Genomic DNA, 16245 nt, shown 5'->3' with positions numbered 1-16245 from the left:
GAGGGGGGCGGCGGCGGATGCCTTCGGCTCTCTCCTCTCTCTCCCAGGGAAGGCTCCGGCCGGGCGGCGGAGGGGAGGCAGGGGAGAGGGCGGAAGGGCAGCCCGAGCGGAGGGAGGGAGGGAGGGGAGGAGGCAGGCCCGGCGGATGCCTCCGCGCCAGGGAGCCGCTTCGGGGCGGCAGGCGAGCGGAGGGGGCGCGACCCTGCAGCCTGGAGAGGAGCCCCGCCGCCGCCGCCCGCTCTGCCCTGCCCTTCCTCTACCCCAGCCCGACCCCCTTCCCTCTCGGGCTCCCGGCCACGGAACTCACCGCCGCGCGGGGAAGGAGGAGGCAGCGAGAGAGCGCGCCTGCCCGCCCGAAGGCACCGATCGCCCGAGCGCAGCGGCCCCTTCCACGAACAGCGTCGACGACAGCGGCGGCGGCGGCAGCAGCAGCGATGGGGGTGGCGGCGGCGGCGGCAGTGGCGGGGAGAGGGGAGGGCCCGTCCCGCTTGGCTCCGCCTCCTCCCTCGGCCGCTCCGCCCCCGGACGGAGTGACTGACTGACTGGAGCCTCTTCGGCCCAGCGCGGACGGCCACCCCAATAACAAGCTGTTGAGCGAGCCCTGCGCGGCGCGGCCTCCCATTGGCCCGCCCCGCTCGTGACGCCCAAGGGGGCCCTGCCCCTCCCTTATTGGGCGCCTAGCGCGTTGCCCGCCGCTCATTGGGCCGCGCGGCGGCCCCTCCCGGGACGTCATTGGGCGAGCGCGTTTTCGCTTCATCTTTTCACAGAGGGATGGAGACTTTTCATTGGCCGCAGCCGCGGAATAGGCGAGGCCCCGTTGGACGGCCGGGCTTCAAAAGGGAGTGAAGTCAAAGTTTCCACCAATACTTCCCAACCCCCACACCACCGGCCCCGCCCCTCTTTCTCGTCCCTTGTGTCGATTGGAAGAAAGGGTAGCACCAAAAAAAAAAAAGTCCGGATGTGAAATGCCGCGCGCGGGGATTGGATGGCGGGGAGCGAGAAGGATGTCAAGCGCTGATTGGCTGAGCCGACTCCCGTCTCATGGAAACGGAAGGCAGAGGGGGCGGGCTTCGCAAAGCCTTGCGGCGGTGGCGAAGGGAGGCCGCCCGCCTCACAGCGCGCATGCGCACCTGGGCTTCGGATTTTATTTTTCTACTCTTCGCCCGGCGCCATTTTGTGCGCTCCTCAGTCACGTCTTCTGCTCGTTTCGTTTGGGGGGGTCAGAGCGGCTGAGGTGGAGGCGCGGCCTTGACTGTCTATACGAGCCCAGCCCTGCGGAGAGCTGCCGGTAACGTATTTCTGCTTCCCTCGCCAAAAATGAAAAATAGAGTAGGTTAGGTTTGGTTTCGATGGGGGAGGGGCGGTGAAGATGACGACGACTGGGGGACTGTTAGCGACGTAAACGGCTCACGTAGGTCGCATTGAGGGGCGGGGCCAGGGGGCCGGAAGCCGAGTGTGACGTCTTGACTGACGCACTTCCCCTGTGGGGGGTGGGAGTTCGCTTACATCCGGTTTGGTCTCATTGTTCCGCCCCTCTCCTCGGTCCTTCTGTGGAGAGAAAGAGAAGCCGAGTCTCTGTTTTTATTTATTTATATATATATATATATATATATATATATATATATATATAAACCAACAATTTACACGCAATAGGGTATATACACGCAAAAACTTGCACAGCATCATGGAGTTGGGCCCATCAAAAGGACAACTTAGATGATTTTTTTTAAAACATATATATACGTACATGTATGGATATATAAAAACGCAACATAAATATAAATATATATATATGTATGTATGTATATACCCTATTGCATGTATACTGATATGTCTTTTAAATAGACCTTAGAGACCCAGACACTGTATTGTCTGTCTAAAGTCGCTGTGAGAAAAGAGGACTATAAATAACATAAACAATATAAAAGGGGGAGCAGGTTTTACGCAGGTTCTTCCATGTCACAAGAGATTCCACATGGTGCTTTTCATATGCATATGTGCATGTATATGTATATAAATAAACCCACATACACTTCACTTGTATCCCACTTTTTACACAAAAACCTCTCACAAAAGCAGAATTAGGCTGTGAGAGAAGGAGGGAGAGGGACAGAAGGACGACTGGGGAACCTTTGTATTCTCTAGAAGGGGGAAATGATTTTAAGGCATAGCAGGGACACAATCATTTCCCCCTTCTAAAGAATACAAAGGTCTTGCCTACTGTTATTTGTGACTGATTTGCCTACTGTTATTTGTGACTGATTTGGTCCTAATAACGGTATTACGTCAATGGCGTTCTTTTTGTTCCACCATCAGCTTACATGGAGTAGATCTTCCCACATCAGAGGCCAAGACTGGATTCTGGTAATGGGTCTGTCTAGCAAGGATCAGCTCATAGCAGCCAAAGAAGTGGGGCTCTAGTCCCCAGAGGCTGATACTGGCATAAAATCTGGTTTGTCTTTAAGGTGCTACCCTAGACTCTCATTTAGTTTTGCTGCAACAGACTTGCCTGGCTACCCCTCTTAAAGTCTCTTAGTAGACTCTGGTTTCCACTGTTCCAGGACTGACACCTGGTTGACTCTGAGATCTTCACTGGTCAGTAGATTCAAGAAAATGCTTCTTTGTTCAAAGAGTAATTATATTGTGGAATTCATTCTAGCGGAGTTGTCAGTAGCTACAAGCATAGATAATATTTCAGGATTAGACAGATTTACAGAGGATAGATTCGCTCCTAATAACTAGTTCTGATGATCAAAAGAAACTTCCATCATTAGAGGCAGCAAACCTCTGAATTCCAGGACTCAGAAGAAGACTCGCCTCTTTGTCCAGTTTGTTGGCTTTCCAAGGTGACTGATTGGCTACTGTGCGAAACAGGATGCTAGATTAGATAAATCCCGCTGCTCTGATCCAGCAGGGCTCTCAGGTAAATGGGCCTCTAAATATATTGTGGAGAAGTAAATTGTAAATCAATTTGGATCCATTGCTTTGAATATGCACTTGGTAGGAAAACTTGTTCCAGAAAGAGAGATGTCTATACAAGGAGAATTTGCAGAAGAGAACACTTGTTTCCCTTCCTCCCTTTTCATTCACTTGCCAAAGCAAGAGAAGGAGATGGCATTTCTTCAGCTTTTCCTTGCCAGCATCAGGAGCAGGTCAGTGTGTAGCATGTACAGCATAGCTTGCCCCCTTTTGCTGTAATACAGGAGGGTGGTAGTAATATCAGAATTCAGTAATGCTGGAGAATCTTTCTGAGAGCAGGAACTTGCTCCAGGCCACAACAGGCTGAAGTGGTTGAGAGTAATCCCAGCATAACGTACAATCCTCACTTGGAGCCCTATTAAATGCTTACGGCAAGCTTGCTTCAGGGTGTAAACTACATATAATCATACATGAATTTCCGTCCACCCTTAATGTTCTCACAGGGGCACCTTTTCAGTGAATGAAATGAAGACCTCAGTCCATGCTGAGCACAGGATAGTTGTTACCAGGCTTGGAAATGTCCGCTTTTATGGCAACACAGAAGCTTAGGATGAAGTTGACTACTTGATGCTGTCTTAAGGTGCTACGAAGTATTTGTATTGCGGCCCTGTCTGTCCACTTTGAATATACCAGCATTGATTCTGAAGGCTGCTTTGGTTCAATTGAAAGATGTACTTGGACCAGCTTCAGAAAGCACCTGTTGGAGTCTGTTCTAGTCTGAAGATGAGTCATGTGGCATGGCTGCTGTCAAGTGCCATTGCACTTCTTGTCACCTAGGAATTAGTTTATTCTATGGCTGTCTTTGAAAGTATGTGGTTTGAATATATTTGTGTTAGTTTGTATCCCATGGATTGTATTCCATAGATACTTCCAGGGGCTTTTTTGTCTAGAAAAATCAGATCAGTACTGTTGGAATTTCTAGTTTCCCAAAGGTGAGCTGGGGCAACTCTTGAGTTTAGGTCTTCAGATGTAGCGTTGCAAAAATACCTTGCTGTCTAGGTCACTTGCATGCTGTTGCAATTAGCACAGCAGTTGTACAGTCAACAAAACTAAAACAGTTGTGGTTGTGACATGTTCTATAGAACGTGAAGTAATTGCTCATCTCCATATTTTCGATCATCATCATTTGTCAGTCATGACACACAGAATGGAATGGGGCAGGGAGAGGATGCTCTTCCTCTTTTTAGAAAAAAAAACGCCAACAGTGGCTAGCGTGTTTCTGCAGAAGGAATGCAGAAAACAAAATACCAGTCAAGGAGCATTTTCTTAGGGGACTACAGGTTTTGACTTGCTTTGGTAGCAAACTATTATTTGTAGACACCACTAACGCATCTCCTCCCTGAGTCCTCTGTCACATACAGCAGACAGGCCTGGCCTGGCCATTCATACAGAAGATAGGCCTGGCCTGGCCATTCATTTCACATCAAGCTTTGGGACAGTTGGAACTCATAAAAGGGTCTTGCTCACACAAAACCTTGTGTGAAGAAAGACCCAAGTTGTAGCATGAACTTTTGTGTGTGCCCTAGGACTGGAACGGAGTGTATCTTCGCCACACAGTCAGACGTGAGACCCATCCCATGTCTATGCAGTGAATGGAGAACCTGGGGAAGGAGACGATGTTCTTTGTTTTAAACTGGATATCCAGGGATAATTAGTTGCTGGAAAGTGAAATATAGTTACCACTGGCCACCTGATACCACATTAGTGGATCCTTGCAAATACCTATTGAATGAGACAGTGGGGCTGGGGTTTCTGTATTGTGGGGAGAATCCGTCTCGAAGAGGCAGGATACTTGGAAAGGGCACAAGCTTCCAAGAAACTTTTACTTCTTTCACTGGATGGAATTTTTACTTCTTCCGCTGGCCAGGATACAGGTGGGTTTTATTTCTTGTAGCAAAAGGTCTTGTTTTGTATATGTGGGATGACTGATCCTTCCCTCATCACTTTCCCCGCCGCACTTTGTGACTTGCGTAGCTCTGCCACTCTGTTCAAAAGCTGTTTCTTTATATGTAGTTTTAAGAAAGGTAGAGAAAGGCCTTGTTCTTTTTCTCCTTTCCGGTGCCAGTGTTGGATTAGCATCCCAGTCAACAGATCTGTGTGCACATCGCAGCACCTGCATGTAACTGTCTTCATGCAAGGATATATATATGTGTTCTGCTGTTGCGCTATCGTTAATGTTGGAGAGGGAAGAAGCAGGAAGAAGGGTCAAGCTCAAAAGCTTTGAGATGATGTATTAGGGCCTAAATCTCCAATTGCTGACCCTTTGTTTATTTCAGCAGCCGCGATTTTATAATCCGGAGCTTAGCACCATGTGGCATTCAACTGACCTACCCACCGAAGCAGAGACCTATATAATGAGAGCAATTATAAAGTACCTTGTAAAGAAATCTGTGACAGAGCAAGAGGATTGTGGAGGCGGCGGCGGCAGCAGCAGCAGCGGCTCATAGTTGAGAATCTGAGCAATGCAGTTTGAGAGAAAACACCTGCGTGGAACACAACATGAGAGCCTCTGCACTGATCCCATTAATGCGGACAACGAGCCTGTAGTGGACCACGATCAAGGTGATGAAAAAGGTAAGGAGCAGGTGCGTCTTCTGCGCCAAGCTCTTTGTCAGAAAGAATCCAGCCTCTGTTTGAACATCTTTAAGGGTCATGAGGATAAAAACGCTGGAGGAACCACTTTGGCAGAAATAATACCTGTGCCATCGATTGTTCATGCTGTAAGACTGAAGTGAATGGTCATTAGCTCTTAAGTTGCAGAGGAGTTAGCCGTGTTAGTCTTTAGTAGCAAAATCAAAAAGAGTCCAGTAGCACCTTTAAGACTAACCAACTTTATTGTAGCATAAGCTTTCGAGAATCACAGTTCTCTTCGTCAGATGCATGGACTAACACGGCTAACTGCTCTTAAGTTGTGCCAGAAGTTCTAAGGGGTGGACTGAAGTAATAGTGGAGGAAAACGAAAGTAGCATTGTAGCCAACTTCGGTAACCATGAAAACAATCAAGGTGTCAGAAGATGATTCTAGGTGACTGCGAGCGTGTTAGTTGTCGTGATGAGACTTTTCAGGCTTTTCTGTAGCAACTTGACAGTGGTGTCATGAGTGAATCCTTACATGACTGTGCCGGGAGAGTCTGTTATTCTTACAGGTATGAGCAACACATGCAGTAAGTCCCTTCAACTTCAGGTACTTGAGCAATTCGGGCTTTTGAGTTATCGAGGCCTTGAGCAGCTCATAAATGTGGGAGAATAAGAGGAAGTAAACAATGGCGTGTGTGGAAAGGAATGAAATAGCAAGAAAGAAATGAAACTTGGTTGTTGTTTTGCACATCGTCCCATTTCAGTTGAAAATGGGTTTTGGATTGGGATGTATAAGAAAGCTTTTGGATAGATTTGGAAAGTCAGTTTTGTAGAAGCTCAGTTATTACAACTTCAGTTAATTGTAGGCTGTTTTTACACACACAGCTTCTTACAGGTAAGTCTTGTGGCCATGGGACTAAGTCAGTGTTCGTGTTACAAAAGTGGGCATGTGAAGAATGTTGTTTAGGAAAGAAGCTTTGGTCTCATATGAGTTTTTCTAGAAACATTATTATTAATTTTATTTATAGCTTGTCTTTTCCACTAGGATTACAATATATGAAAAACGGCACTGTTAAACAGCAGAGATCTCTAATAAACAAAGCTGTGCAAGGGGCTAGGGTTACAACTGTCTGAGGCTTGACTTTCCATAATGGGAGACGGGATACGTAGGTAGAAGGTATTGTAGTAAAAAGGATGATACTTACAATAAACATAGCGATAGACTCCAATATTGGTGTGCAGGGTGGCACCTTTGAAAAGCTTAGCTCAGATGAGCACATTAGTTTTATTACAAGTCTCGTTCTGGAACAAGGATTGTGGCTTTGTACAACTCGAATGTATCTTCACTGCTTGTACAGTTTATGTAGAACTCGGTGTTCTATATGACAGCCTACCTTGCAAAGTACTGTTTGGAAGCCAACTTCTGTTTTCACTCAGTCTTTTATCACCCTGATATTAACAGAAGGGTGCCTACTCTGCTTTTTCTAGCTTTAATACTCTGGGAGTGATGGAAACTACACCTGTACAGCAATGCTCTTTTATCCCCAGCTGGAAGGGTTGGGACAGGCGCCTAAGGTAAGGGGAAAGGGACAGACATATGCATGGCGTAGCTGAAAAGGATAGTCCCAGAGGTGATAGCTCAACTCTGATTGCTTGTGGAGGGTGATAATCACCGCTGGTCTTGATGCCCCAGTCATAATTGGTGCCTCTTTGGCTTATTAAGAGACCTGTTTGTAACAGCTGTTGTAAAAACACTTAAATCTGTTTCACCAACGACACTTTCCTTTGCCTTGTTAGATGATAGGTGTTTCCTTTTTTGCAGAACTGAAAGTGCTGATGACAAATTATTATGGTCTAGAAAAACGGGGGAACATAGCAAGGTTTTATTTTTAAAAAAATGCTAGCTGGTGTCACCTTTCCTTAAAGCTCCTTTCAGTCTTTGAAATGTTACTCAACAGCATTTTGAAACTGGGACTTCCTTCCTCCATAGTGTCAACGAGAAAGGGGCTTGATAGATCTCAGTACACAGCAAAACAGAAGGTTGGGGCTGGGGAGAAAAGTTTCTGGACGTTGAAAACGCTCCAGTTACAGGTGTATGTAGTTGTTCAAAGCTCAGAAATCCAAGTATGTTTTGCAACCATCTCTTTTCATTTAGGGTGTGTGGATAGACTAAAGCAACTTGTTATTCTGAGAACTCCAACGTTTTATGGAGACAGAACTTCCTCCTGTGCACCCGTCTATATGCAGGACTTAACTGTGCGATCCTATGTACAGTTGAAGCGTGTTCATTTCATTAAGCTTAGATACGAGTAACTCAGGGCCAAGTTAGACGTGCAGGTCAAGTTCCCTGCAGCTACACAGAAGTTTGGGGGAATACCTGTTAAAGGAGAGAAGAAATGACCATGACATGTCTCCGTGGGAGGGGGGAGGCATGTCAAAATAGCAGGGGAGAGAGTTTTTTCCTTGTTTTTTCTGCTCCACGTGGAGTATTCTGTGCACATGGAGCAGTAAAAGGGGGGGGGCTGTGCTATTTTGACATGGGGAAATGGCTTGAGGGGGAGGGAGGAGCCCTCCCCCCATGGAAGCATTCTGGGCTGCTTGGGCAGCTATGGAACCCCGAGTTGGATCTTTAAAAACCTGCGCGTCTAGCTTGGCCCTCAGCATAGCTGATGAAGGAAGTTGGATTCTGAGTCCAGGCTGCATTGTCAGGCCAGCATCTCCTTAACATGTGTTATGTAGCCAGATAATGAGCTGGTGTTGCTGCTGGTTTTTCTCCTTGGTGGCTGAAATGGGTCTACCGCCTTATGCTCCTTGCTTAGCCTACTTTTTTCAACACTTCGTATGTCAAGAAGCAGCTCTACGTGCCTGGTAGTGGTGAGATCTGTCAGTGTTGAAATGTAGCCGTAATAAGGAATTCTTGCCAGGATAGCGAGTCTTGTTCAGAATATTATGGCGACGCTTGAGCTTGCAGAGTTTCAGTTCCTTCTATCAGATTTTAAAAATAAATTCTTAACCAGCATGGTGTAGTGGTTAGAGTGTTGGACTAGGATCTGGGGGACCCTGGTTTGAATCCCTACTCTGCCATGGAAGCTTACTGGGTGACCTTACGTCGATTGTACTCTCAGACTAACCTACCTCACGGGGTTGTTGTTGTGAGGATAAAATAGAGAAAGGGAGAATGATGCTTTGGATTCTGTTAGGAGAGAAAGGCAGGGTATAAACTAAGTTTTTAAAAAAATCCAAATAGTATTTCTTAGTACTCGGAGACATTCCCACAATAAATGAAAACTTTCTGTTCTGACTTTTGGAACGCATGTTACCTTCCACCCCACAGGTGTGGCCAAAGCTTCCAGAATGGTGCAGTTCCTTGAGTGACATTGAAACAGTCGAATTTGCACAAAACGCTACCCACAGCAGCACCTTCTCGTCTCTCCCCCACCCCTTTCGAAATGGGATGCTGGAGTGGGTAGCATTGGTATAGGATTGATCTGTGGCCTGCAGCAAAGTGGAAACCATGCTGTTTCCTGACATAGAAACCAACCCTTAGTCACCCCGCTGCAGGCTTTTAGAACTCCTTGTTCCCTGAAAACCAGTCGGGGGGTTCTTGTAATTGGCATTTAAACTTCTGGCAGCTCTTTGAGTGGTACTTAAAAACAAGCAAGATCTTGCTGTGGTAAGGCTTATTTACATGACAAAAGTCGCCATCTGGTTGCTGAGCCCTAAGCATTAAACTCTTGGTCTGCTGACCATCTCTCTACTGTCAGGGAGACGTCGGGACTTGCTCTGCATTTGAGACCCTGGTCAGCTAGTTCTGTTGGGCAGGCAAGCCACCCTTCCAGACCGTTTGCTTGGCTTACTCACCCCCACGTGCAAGCAGGTGATTTTGCAGGAAGCATCTTGATCTGTAGCTGCCTAGTTAGGTATTGCTACACGGAACGTGCAATTTGGCTTTTGTTTTCTCTGTGGCTGCCACACATTTCAGGAGAAAAACTTGCCTTGCCGACATTGCAAGATCAGCTTTATTAATTTTTGTACCACCATTTTTTATTTAAATAATAACCCACTGGAAAGGCCACTGGAAATAAACGTGTGTTTGTGGCTTCCATCCAAGCTACCGTGAGAATCTATTCAATCACTTTCCTTCCTGTGTTCTCATGCATGCTTACGCATTGTATTATGGGAGACTAATTGTATGCAGGGTTATCTCTGCCTGAGCCTAAAGTCGTGAAGAGGCTTAACATCGCCCTGCCAGTCTTCCCAGCACATTTCTGTGATGGTTGTTGTGGGTTTTCCGGGCTGTATTGCCGTGGTCTTGGCATTATAGTTCCTGACGTTTCGCCAGCAGCTGTGGCTGGCATCTTCAGAGGCGTAGCACCGAAAGACAGAGATCTCTCAGTGTCACACTGCCAATACAGCCCGGAAAACCCACAACAACCATCGTTCTCCGGCCATGAAAGCCTTCGACAATACATTTCTGTGATGTTAGAGGAGTAAATGCTTCATATTTCACATAATAATAATAGTATCAAATATTCTGTGGGTTTGTCACTTCCCTACAACTTTGCAGCAGTTAGCCTGTACCCTGCAGCGTGCTGGAAGCTTCCCCATATCTGTATGAGCTTGTAAACGTAAATCTTTTCTTCAACAGACAGATGACCATAAAGGTGTGGATCCCAGAAGAAGAAACAAATGTTTCCCGAAACTGGAATCTTTGTGAGCCTCTACTTACGGCAGTGAATAAGAATGAAACGTCAGCTAAATCCCATGTGTGTGTCTCATGGGTGTAATCAGTTTACCTGAGTCATTATCACAAAACCTGTCCAGCGGAGGACTTCCACTATAAGTAAGTGTTGGATGTAATCAAGATGAAGAGTGATCATCCACGTTAATAACCTTAAATGTTGGATGCTTTGGTGAAAAGTCCTGTTGCTCTGTTTATCTACAGTCGATACTGTGCGGCATTTGATTTATTCTGCATTACTGTATTTAGTTGTTTGCCAGTGGTTCTGGGAATGTTTTAAAGATTCCTTTCATGAGGGCTGGGGCTGAGGCAGCAGTGAAGCCTCATGCTTTTGGAGATGCCCAAAGGTCCTGAAAATAAAGACCAGTCGCTTGAGGGACCATGGAGATTGACTACAAAGCCCTTTGTAACCAATCCAGATACTTTAAGCTGCCAAGACTGTCTGGGACCCCACTGGAACTTTCATACTGAGTTCTGTTTCAGCTTCCTCTTGACTTATTGGGAATAAGAAGCTGAAGCTCATAAGCTGTTAGGGGGGAAGGCAGTCAAAATGAGTCTGTGAGACTGAGCTTTCTCATGCAGAGGGTTCTCTTTCTTGGCCTCTAGCAGAGATGACCCGGTTCCTATCAGTTTTCCCTTCCTCTGGTCGTGGAAAGAGTACATTCTCCTTTAAGCCTCTCTTAGATTAAAGTGGCTTCCTTCTGCTTCTTCTGCATAAACTCCTGTTTTCAAAGTGGTTTACTAGCAGGAAAGCTAGAAATTTATTTTTAGAGGAAGGGAAAATAGCTGTGACTTAAAGTAGTAGAAGTCACATCTGGTATAGGTACTGTGTAAAAACGAAGGTTACAGGGTGCCCCCCCCCTTCTCAGCTTGTAATGCATAAAGGTGGGAAGGCAGTCAAAATGAGTCTGTGAGACTGAGCTTTCTCAGCTTGTAGCTAGTAATGCATAAAGCTGGGAAGAAGTGGCTTGACTGGAATCATCTTGTTCAGGAAAGGTTAAAATACTCATTTCAGTTGCTTACCTAAAGGGTATCTTAATACTAACAAGTAGGGAGGCCAAGATGGGCTTTTGTGTCTGTGAAGAATGGGAGCCACCTGTCCAAAAAATGGTAGCATTTCACCAGGTTCCCTTTTAAGTCCTGGCACTGGGGCAGGGAACCACATCTCAGACCTAACTACTGTACTTTGAGAGACAGCAGGCCGAATCCCAACCAAACGTTACAAAATACAGCACGGGCCAAACTGGCCTACACACTAAATTCAGATTGGAGCTGTTGAACGAAAGACACCACTCAGAAATATAATGTAAACAGAAGTGATAAAAATGACTAAGCTAGAAATTGTGCATAAAAGAAAGCTACATAACCGAACACTAGCAGTGAAATCCTAAGCAGAGTTACTCCAGTCTAAGCCCATTGAAATCAATGGACTTGGACTGGAGTAAGAGTTTTATTGTTCTTGCCAGAGTAATTGGTCAGCAATGCAAAATCCAGCGGCAGTTTCCAAGCACCAAAGCATGATTGTGAATCCAAATTGCCACAAGCAAGGAGCCGTATCCAGACCCCAGGTCCCAAGATTGTAGTGGCAAAAGGCATGGCCCTGTCAGAGCCAAACCTAGAGCAATTGCTTAGCTAATTGTGAACAAACTTTTATTCCCGATGTCTCAGATTTCAAACAGGAGGCACTTAACATGAGTAGAGCTTTTGAATTGAGGGGATATCCGAGAAAAGTGGTAGATGGTGCCCGGAGGCGGGCAATAGCTAAACCGCGGCAGGACTTATTAGGACCTCATTATATACAGAGGCATGTTGATGGGGGTGTTACATGGGGACTTGAATTTTCCCATTTAGCTGGTAATATTGCCAGTATTGTTAAAAGACATTGGCATATCATCAAGGATATACCAGGATGTGACATACCTTTGAAGGTCGGGTTCAGACGAACTCGCAGTTTGCGTGACGTTTTGGTACATTCAGACTTCAGGGAGGACATCGTTCCGTCTTTATTGCCAATTGGCCATCATACTTGTGGCCACTGTAATGTATGTGCCCTAAGTATACCTTTAACATCGATTAAACATCCTGGGACGGGAAGGCCACTTTATTCCAAGTCCTTTTCGACATGTTCTACGTTACAAGTGGTATATATTATTCAATGTCCATGTCCCCTGTTTTATGTGGGCAGTACGAAACGACCAGTTAGAGTAAGAATAAGGGAACATCTTTCTAAAATTCGTACAAGAAACCTAGAAGCCCCATTAGTGGATCATTTCACTCAGTGTCATGACAACGAAACAGAACTTAGATATTCAGTACTTGAGGTAGTGCAATCTAATAACAGCAACAACAACAAGTTACTGCAATTGGAGACTCAATGGATCTATAGAATGAATTGTCTGGTACCCCATGGATTAAACAATGAAATTAACTTTGCAGTATTCCTGTGAATAGTGTTGGATCTGCAGCAATGAGGTATGGAGGACAGAGAGTACTGTGCCTTTAAGAGGAACGAGAAAAAGGAAAGAGGAAAGAATAAAGAGGCACGGAACTGTAGACAGGCACCTGCTGTGTATTATCACTGATTGGAAGGAGAAAGCCTTGCTGTGAGCACATTAATTTGGAGACTGTGACTTCGGAAGTTATGTATATGTAAGTTAAAGAAGTTAACTGTACTGTTTAAATGTTTGTATTAAGTGTAGCTGGTAATTTGTGACATTTTTATGGCAGAAAGGAGGCTGAGAAGAAGGGAATCAGAAACGAGCAGTTTTAGCTGGCGGGCTCGTTGCCAACTACCAGGAGAACCGGGGAGGGACCCGGATGGTGTACTCCGGAATTTGCCATCTAGATTTTCTACTATGAAATCTGCAGCTATTTGGAATTCACACCTCTTTTGACTATAGAGATTTGTTTCCTTTCAAGCCATTGGCATAGGAAAGGATTTAACTGTATCTGCAGCTATTTGGAATTCACACCTCTTTTGACTATAGAGATTTGTTTCCTTTCAAGCCATTGGCATAGGAAAGGATTTAACTGTGTAACAGAATTGGCTTCTGTCTATTACAGCACCTTGGAAATGTATAATATGTGATTGTATTTATGGAATGAGTCTTTGTAATATTGTAACATTGTATGAAATTGTGTATATCTTTGTATTTGGATCATGATAGTGTAATTAAATTTTGATATATATAGTATACAGTTGAGGGGTTCCTGGGAGTTTTCCCTCTGTATCTGTGAATCCAAATTGCCACAAGCAAGGAGCCGTATCCAGACCCCAGGTCCCAAGATTGTAGTGGCAAAAGGCATGGCCATGTCAGAGCCAAACCTAGAGCAATTGCTTAGCTAATTGTGAACAAACTTTTATTCCCGAAAGCACAGGAACAGGACAAGAGGGATCAACCAATAAGAACGTGGCGGTGCACGGGTGTGAATTTTCTGCAGCTGAATCAAATCCACACGCTTCTTTCCATAAGAACTGGCTCAAATTAACCTTAACAAGATGGAATATAACACGGCCAGGATGACCTCCATGCCTTGACTTAGCAATTTCAAGGAAGCCATTGCACCTGGGACAGAGAACTCCCAACGACACGTGAGCGGGCCTGTAAAATGAAATCGCCGTCTCACAGACCAATAGCTTTCCCAAGAGGCTTTGCAAATTCTGGTCAAGCAGGCATAATGCTTGACAAAAATCAGGCCCAGAACATTCCTGTTCACCACAGTAGCATCTTACAGGGGGAAAAGAATGCTCTGTGATTGTAGGGGTTGGGGTACCCCCTGTATCAGTGAAATTGACATCATTGCAGCACTTTTTTGTAATGTTTCTAAATCGCAAATTTAATGATCCGGTTTTGTTTTGTAAATATTAGAAGTGTTATACGGGTGCATGGGGACGGAAGACTCCTTGCTGTCTAACCTCATAGAACCCTCGTTAGGGGTGAACACCCCCCCCCCCAAAAGTGAGAGGGGACAAGATGCTGCAACATTTAAAACAAGATTCCTGGATAGTCCTGAATATATCCAGATCATTGGGTAACGTAAATACTGGTTTATCCAAATATGCCCAAGTAGGCCAGATGTATCAATCTACCAGAATAATTCTGAATGGTTGTTTTTCAGGTATATATTTGGAATTCCCAAGCCAAATTGCACACCCCTAGCCTTCACCCCCATCCCTCCTGGCCCTTCCAAATACCTCTTGGGCCTCTCTCCTCCTGTTGCTTCCAACAACTTTCTGTCCCGGCCCTTATCCCTGGATAAAAGCCCTCAGGGACATAAAACTGCCATGCCTTGGCCTTGAAGTGTAGCTGAGACCCAGAACTCACCTGGCATCGGAGTTCAGAATCAAGCACAATGTGGAATTGTTTAGAAGGGCCTTTTGATGATGATATGGTTTTTTTGGGGGGGGTCTCTCTGTTATGGTTACACTAGTGTTATAATCATTAGTGACTCTTTAGGAAATGTGGTGTAAAAGAGCTTAAATAATCAAGGACAGGTCACGCGGTAAGAACTGTTGTATGGGTTGTCATCCATTTGCTTATTTTCCTGATGAGACAGCTGTCGCATACTGTTTTCATGCATTCTTAACTTTATGTAGTAGCTGGCAGTCTGTGCATTTTATCAAATTTCAGAACTATTTTTAATTACATATTGTATGCTGTCTATAAAGATTGGACTTTCCTTCTCAATTAACATTCCTCTTGAAATAAAGGCTTCTAGTATGACAGCATATTAAGGCTGTGTGGGTCTGGTTTGTGCCTTTCTCCAGGTATACATTTGGGCTTTCATACACCTTTTAGTAGTTTCCCGTCAAATGTTTAGAAATATTCCCAGCATAAAATTTGCACACAATATGCAGGAAAGCTTTTTGCATTGGCAGGATTTGCTGGCATGGCATTATGTGCCACAAGTTGTGAGACAACTAGCTCCCCTACTGGACAGCACAACCTGTTCCTTTTTCTTACAACCCTTCCCTCGACCCCAAACTCTAGTAACACTTTTGCCCCTCCCTCCCTAGTAAATGTGAAACTAAACTAGGATTTGGTTCCAGTGTATAAAATAGCTTAGAACTGTGTTTTGAAAGGCCACCCTGAAGTTGAGCAGATAATTTTATCTTAGTTAGGGCACCTGCCCCAGCATAATTGCTGAAAGTGGGGTACAAGGCTTGCCCCGTTTTACCACACGCATCCTCCTCCAGCTTTGAAACCAATTACTCATTACTCTCTTGTGCCAGTGCAAAACCAAACCTGGATGCAGTACACAAGACGGCTTACAAATTGTGTGAATCTGTGGCCCCATTTCATTTTCTGTCATTTGTTCTCAAGGTAACATTTCTGAGGACCTGGCTGCATCAGTGTCAAAATATTGTATCCTAGCAGCCATAGCTTAACAGCTGACTCGATAGCTGTGTATAGTAGTAAGGCTCTGTTCTGTTCAACTTGAGTGTATCGCATACTTAGAGAGTGAAGTAATAGCACAAACAACAGAATGGGTTGGTCAAACCACAGCATGTGTGGCACCTGCAAACTTCCCATGAAAGTCTTTCCTGTTACAGGAAGTTTTGACCAACATAAAACCCACAGTGAATAAACATCTGGCTACAACTGCAGTAACCTTGCAGAAGATGGGAGTAATAGAATGTTATGGGGGGGGGGGCACATATTCATGCCCGATACCAACAAAAATTGCATCTGTTTTCATCTTCCTGGATGCATGAAATAGGTAAAAGCAGACACATGGGGGAAAACATTTTCTGTTAGTAAAAACTCATTGCTTCATCATGTCCACAGATGGATACCATTGCCAACACAGTGTTTGGCAACCATAGCAGTTGTAACATCTCCAGCTTGCTGCATGGAATCCTGAGAGGTTGTAAAGTTCATGGCTTGACAACCTCCTCAGGATGTCTGACGTAGGTATTGACTCTAGGGAGCAGCAACTCTCAGGCAT

At 45.2% G+C, this 16245-nt stretch overlaps 1 protein-coding gene and 1 long non-coding RNA gene across 2 annotated transcripts in view; one reads left to right on the top strand and one right to left on the bottom strand.

Moving 5' to 3' along the window:
* The window catches only part of ARID4A (AT-rich interaction domain 4A), an 84450-nt gene extending 83879 nt beyond the window's left edge, over positions 1-571 (bottom strand). The window contains exon 1 of the mRNA XM_054970872.1: positions 308-571. The gene's annotated coding sequence lies outside the window, so the exon portion shown is untranslated. The remainder of the gene's footprint in view (positions 1-307) is intronic.
* A 545-nt stretch (positions 572-1116) lies between these two features.
* Positions 1117-10570, top strand: LOC129324469 (uncharacterized). Its single transcript, XR_008596539.1, has 3 exons — positions 1117-1288; positions 5256-5553; positions 10204-10570. It is a non-coding gene; the product is annotated as an uncharacterized LOC129324469 (long non-coding RNA).
* The last annotated feature ends 5675 nt before the right edge of the window (positions 10571-16245 follow it).

Source organism: Eublepharis macularius, chromosome 2 (genome assembly GCF_028583425.1).
Source record: "Eublepharis macularius isolate TG4126 chromosome 2, MPM_Emac_v1.0, whole genome shotgun sequence".
In the NCBI taxonomy this organism is placed as follows: Eukaryota; Metazoa; Chordata; class Lepidosauria; order Squamata; family Eublepharidae; genus Eublepharis; species Eublepharis macularius.
The sequence above is the reverse complement of the archived record's forward strand: the minus strand, read 5'-3'. Positions and strand labels throughout refer to the sequence as shown.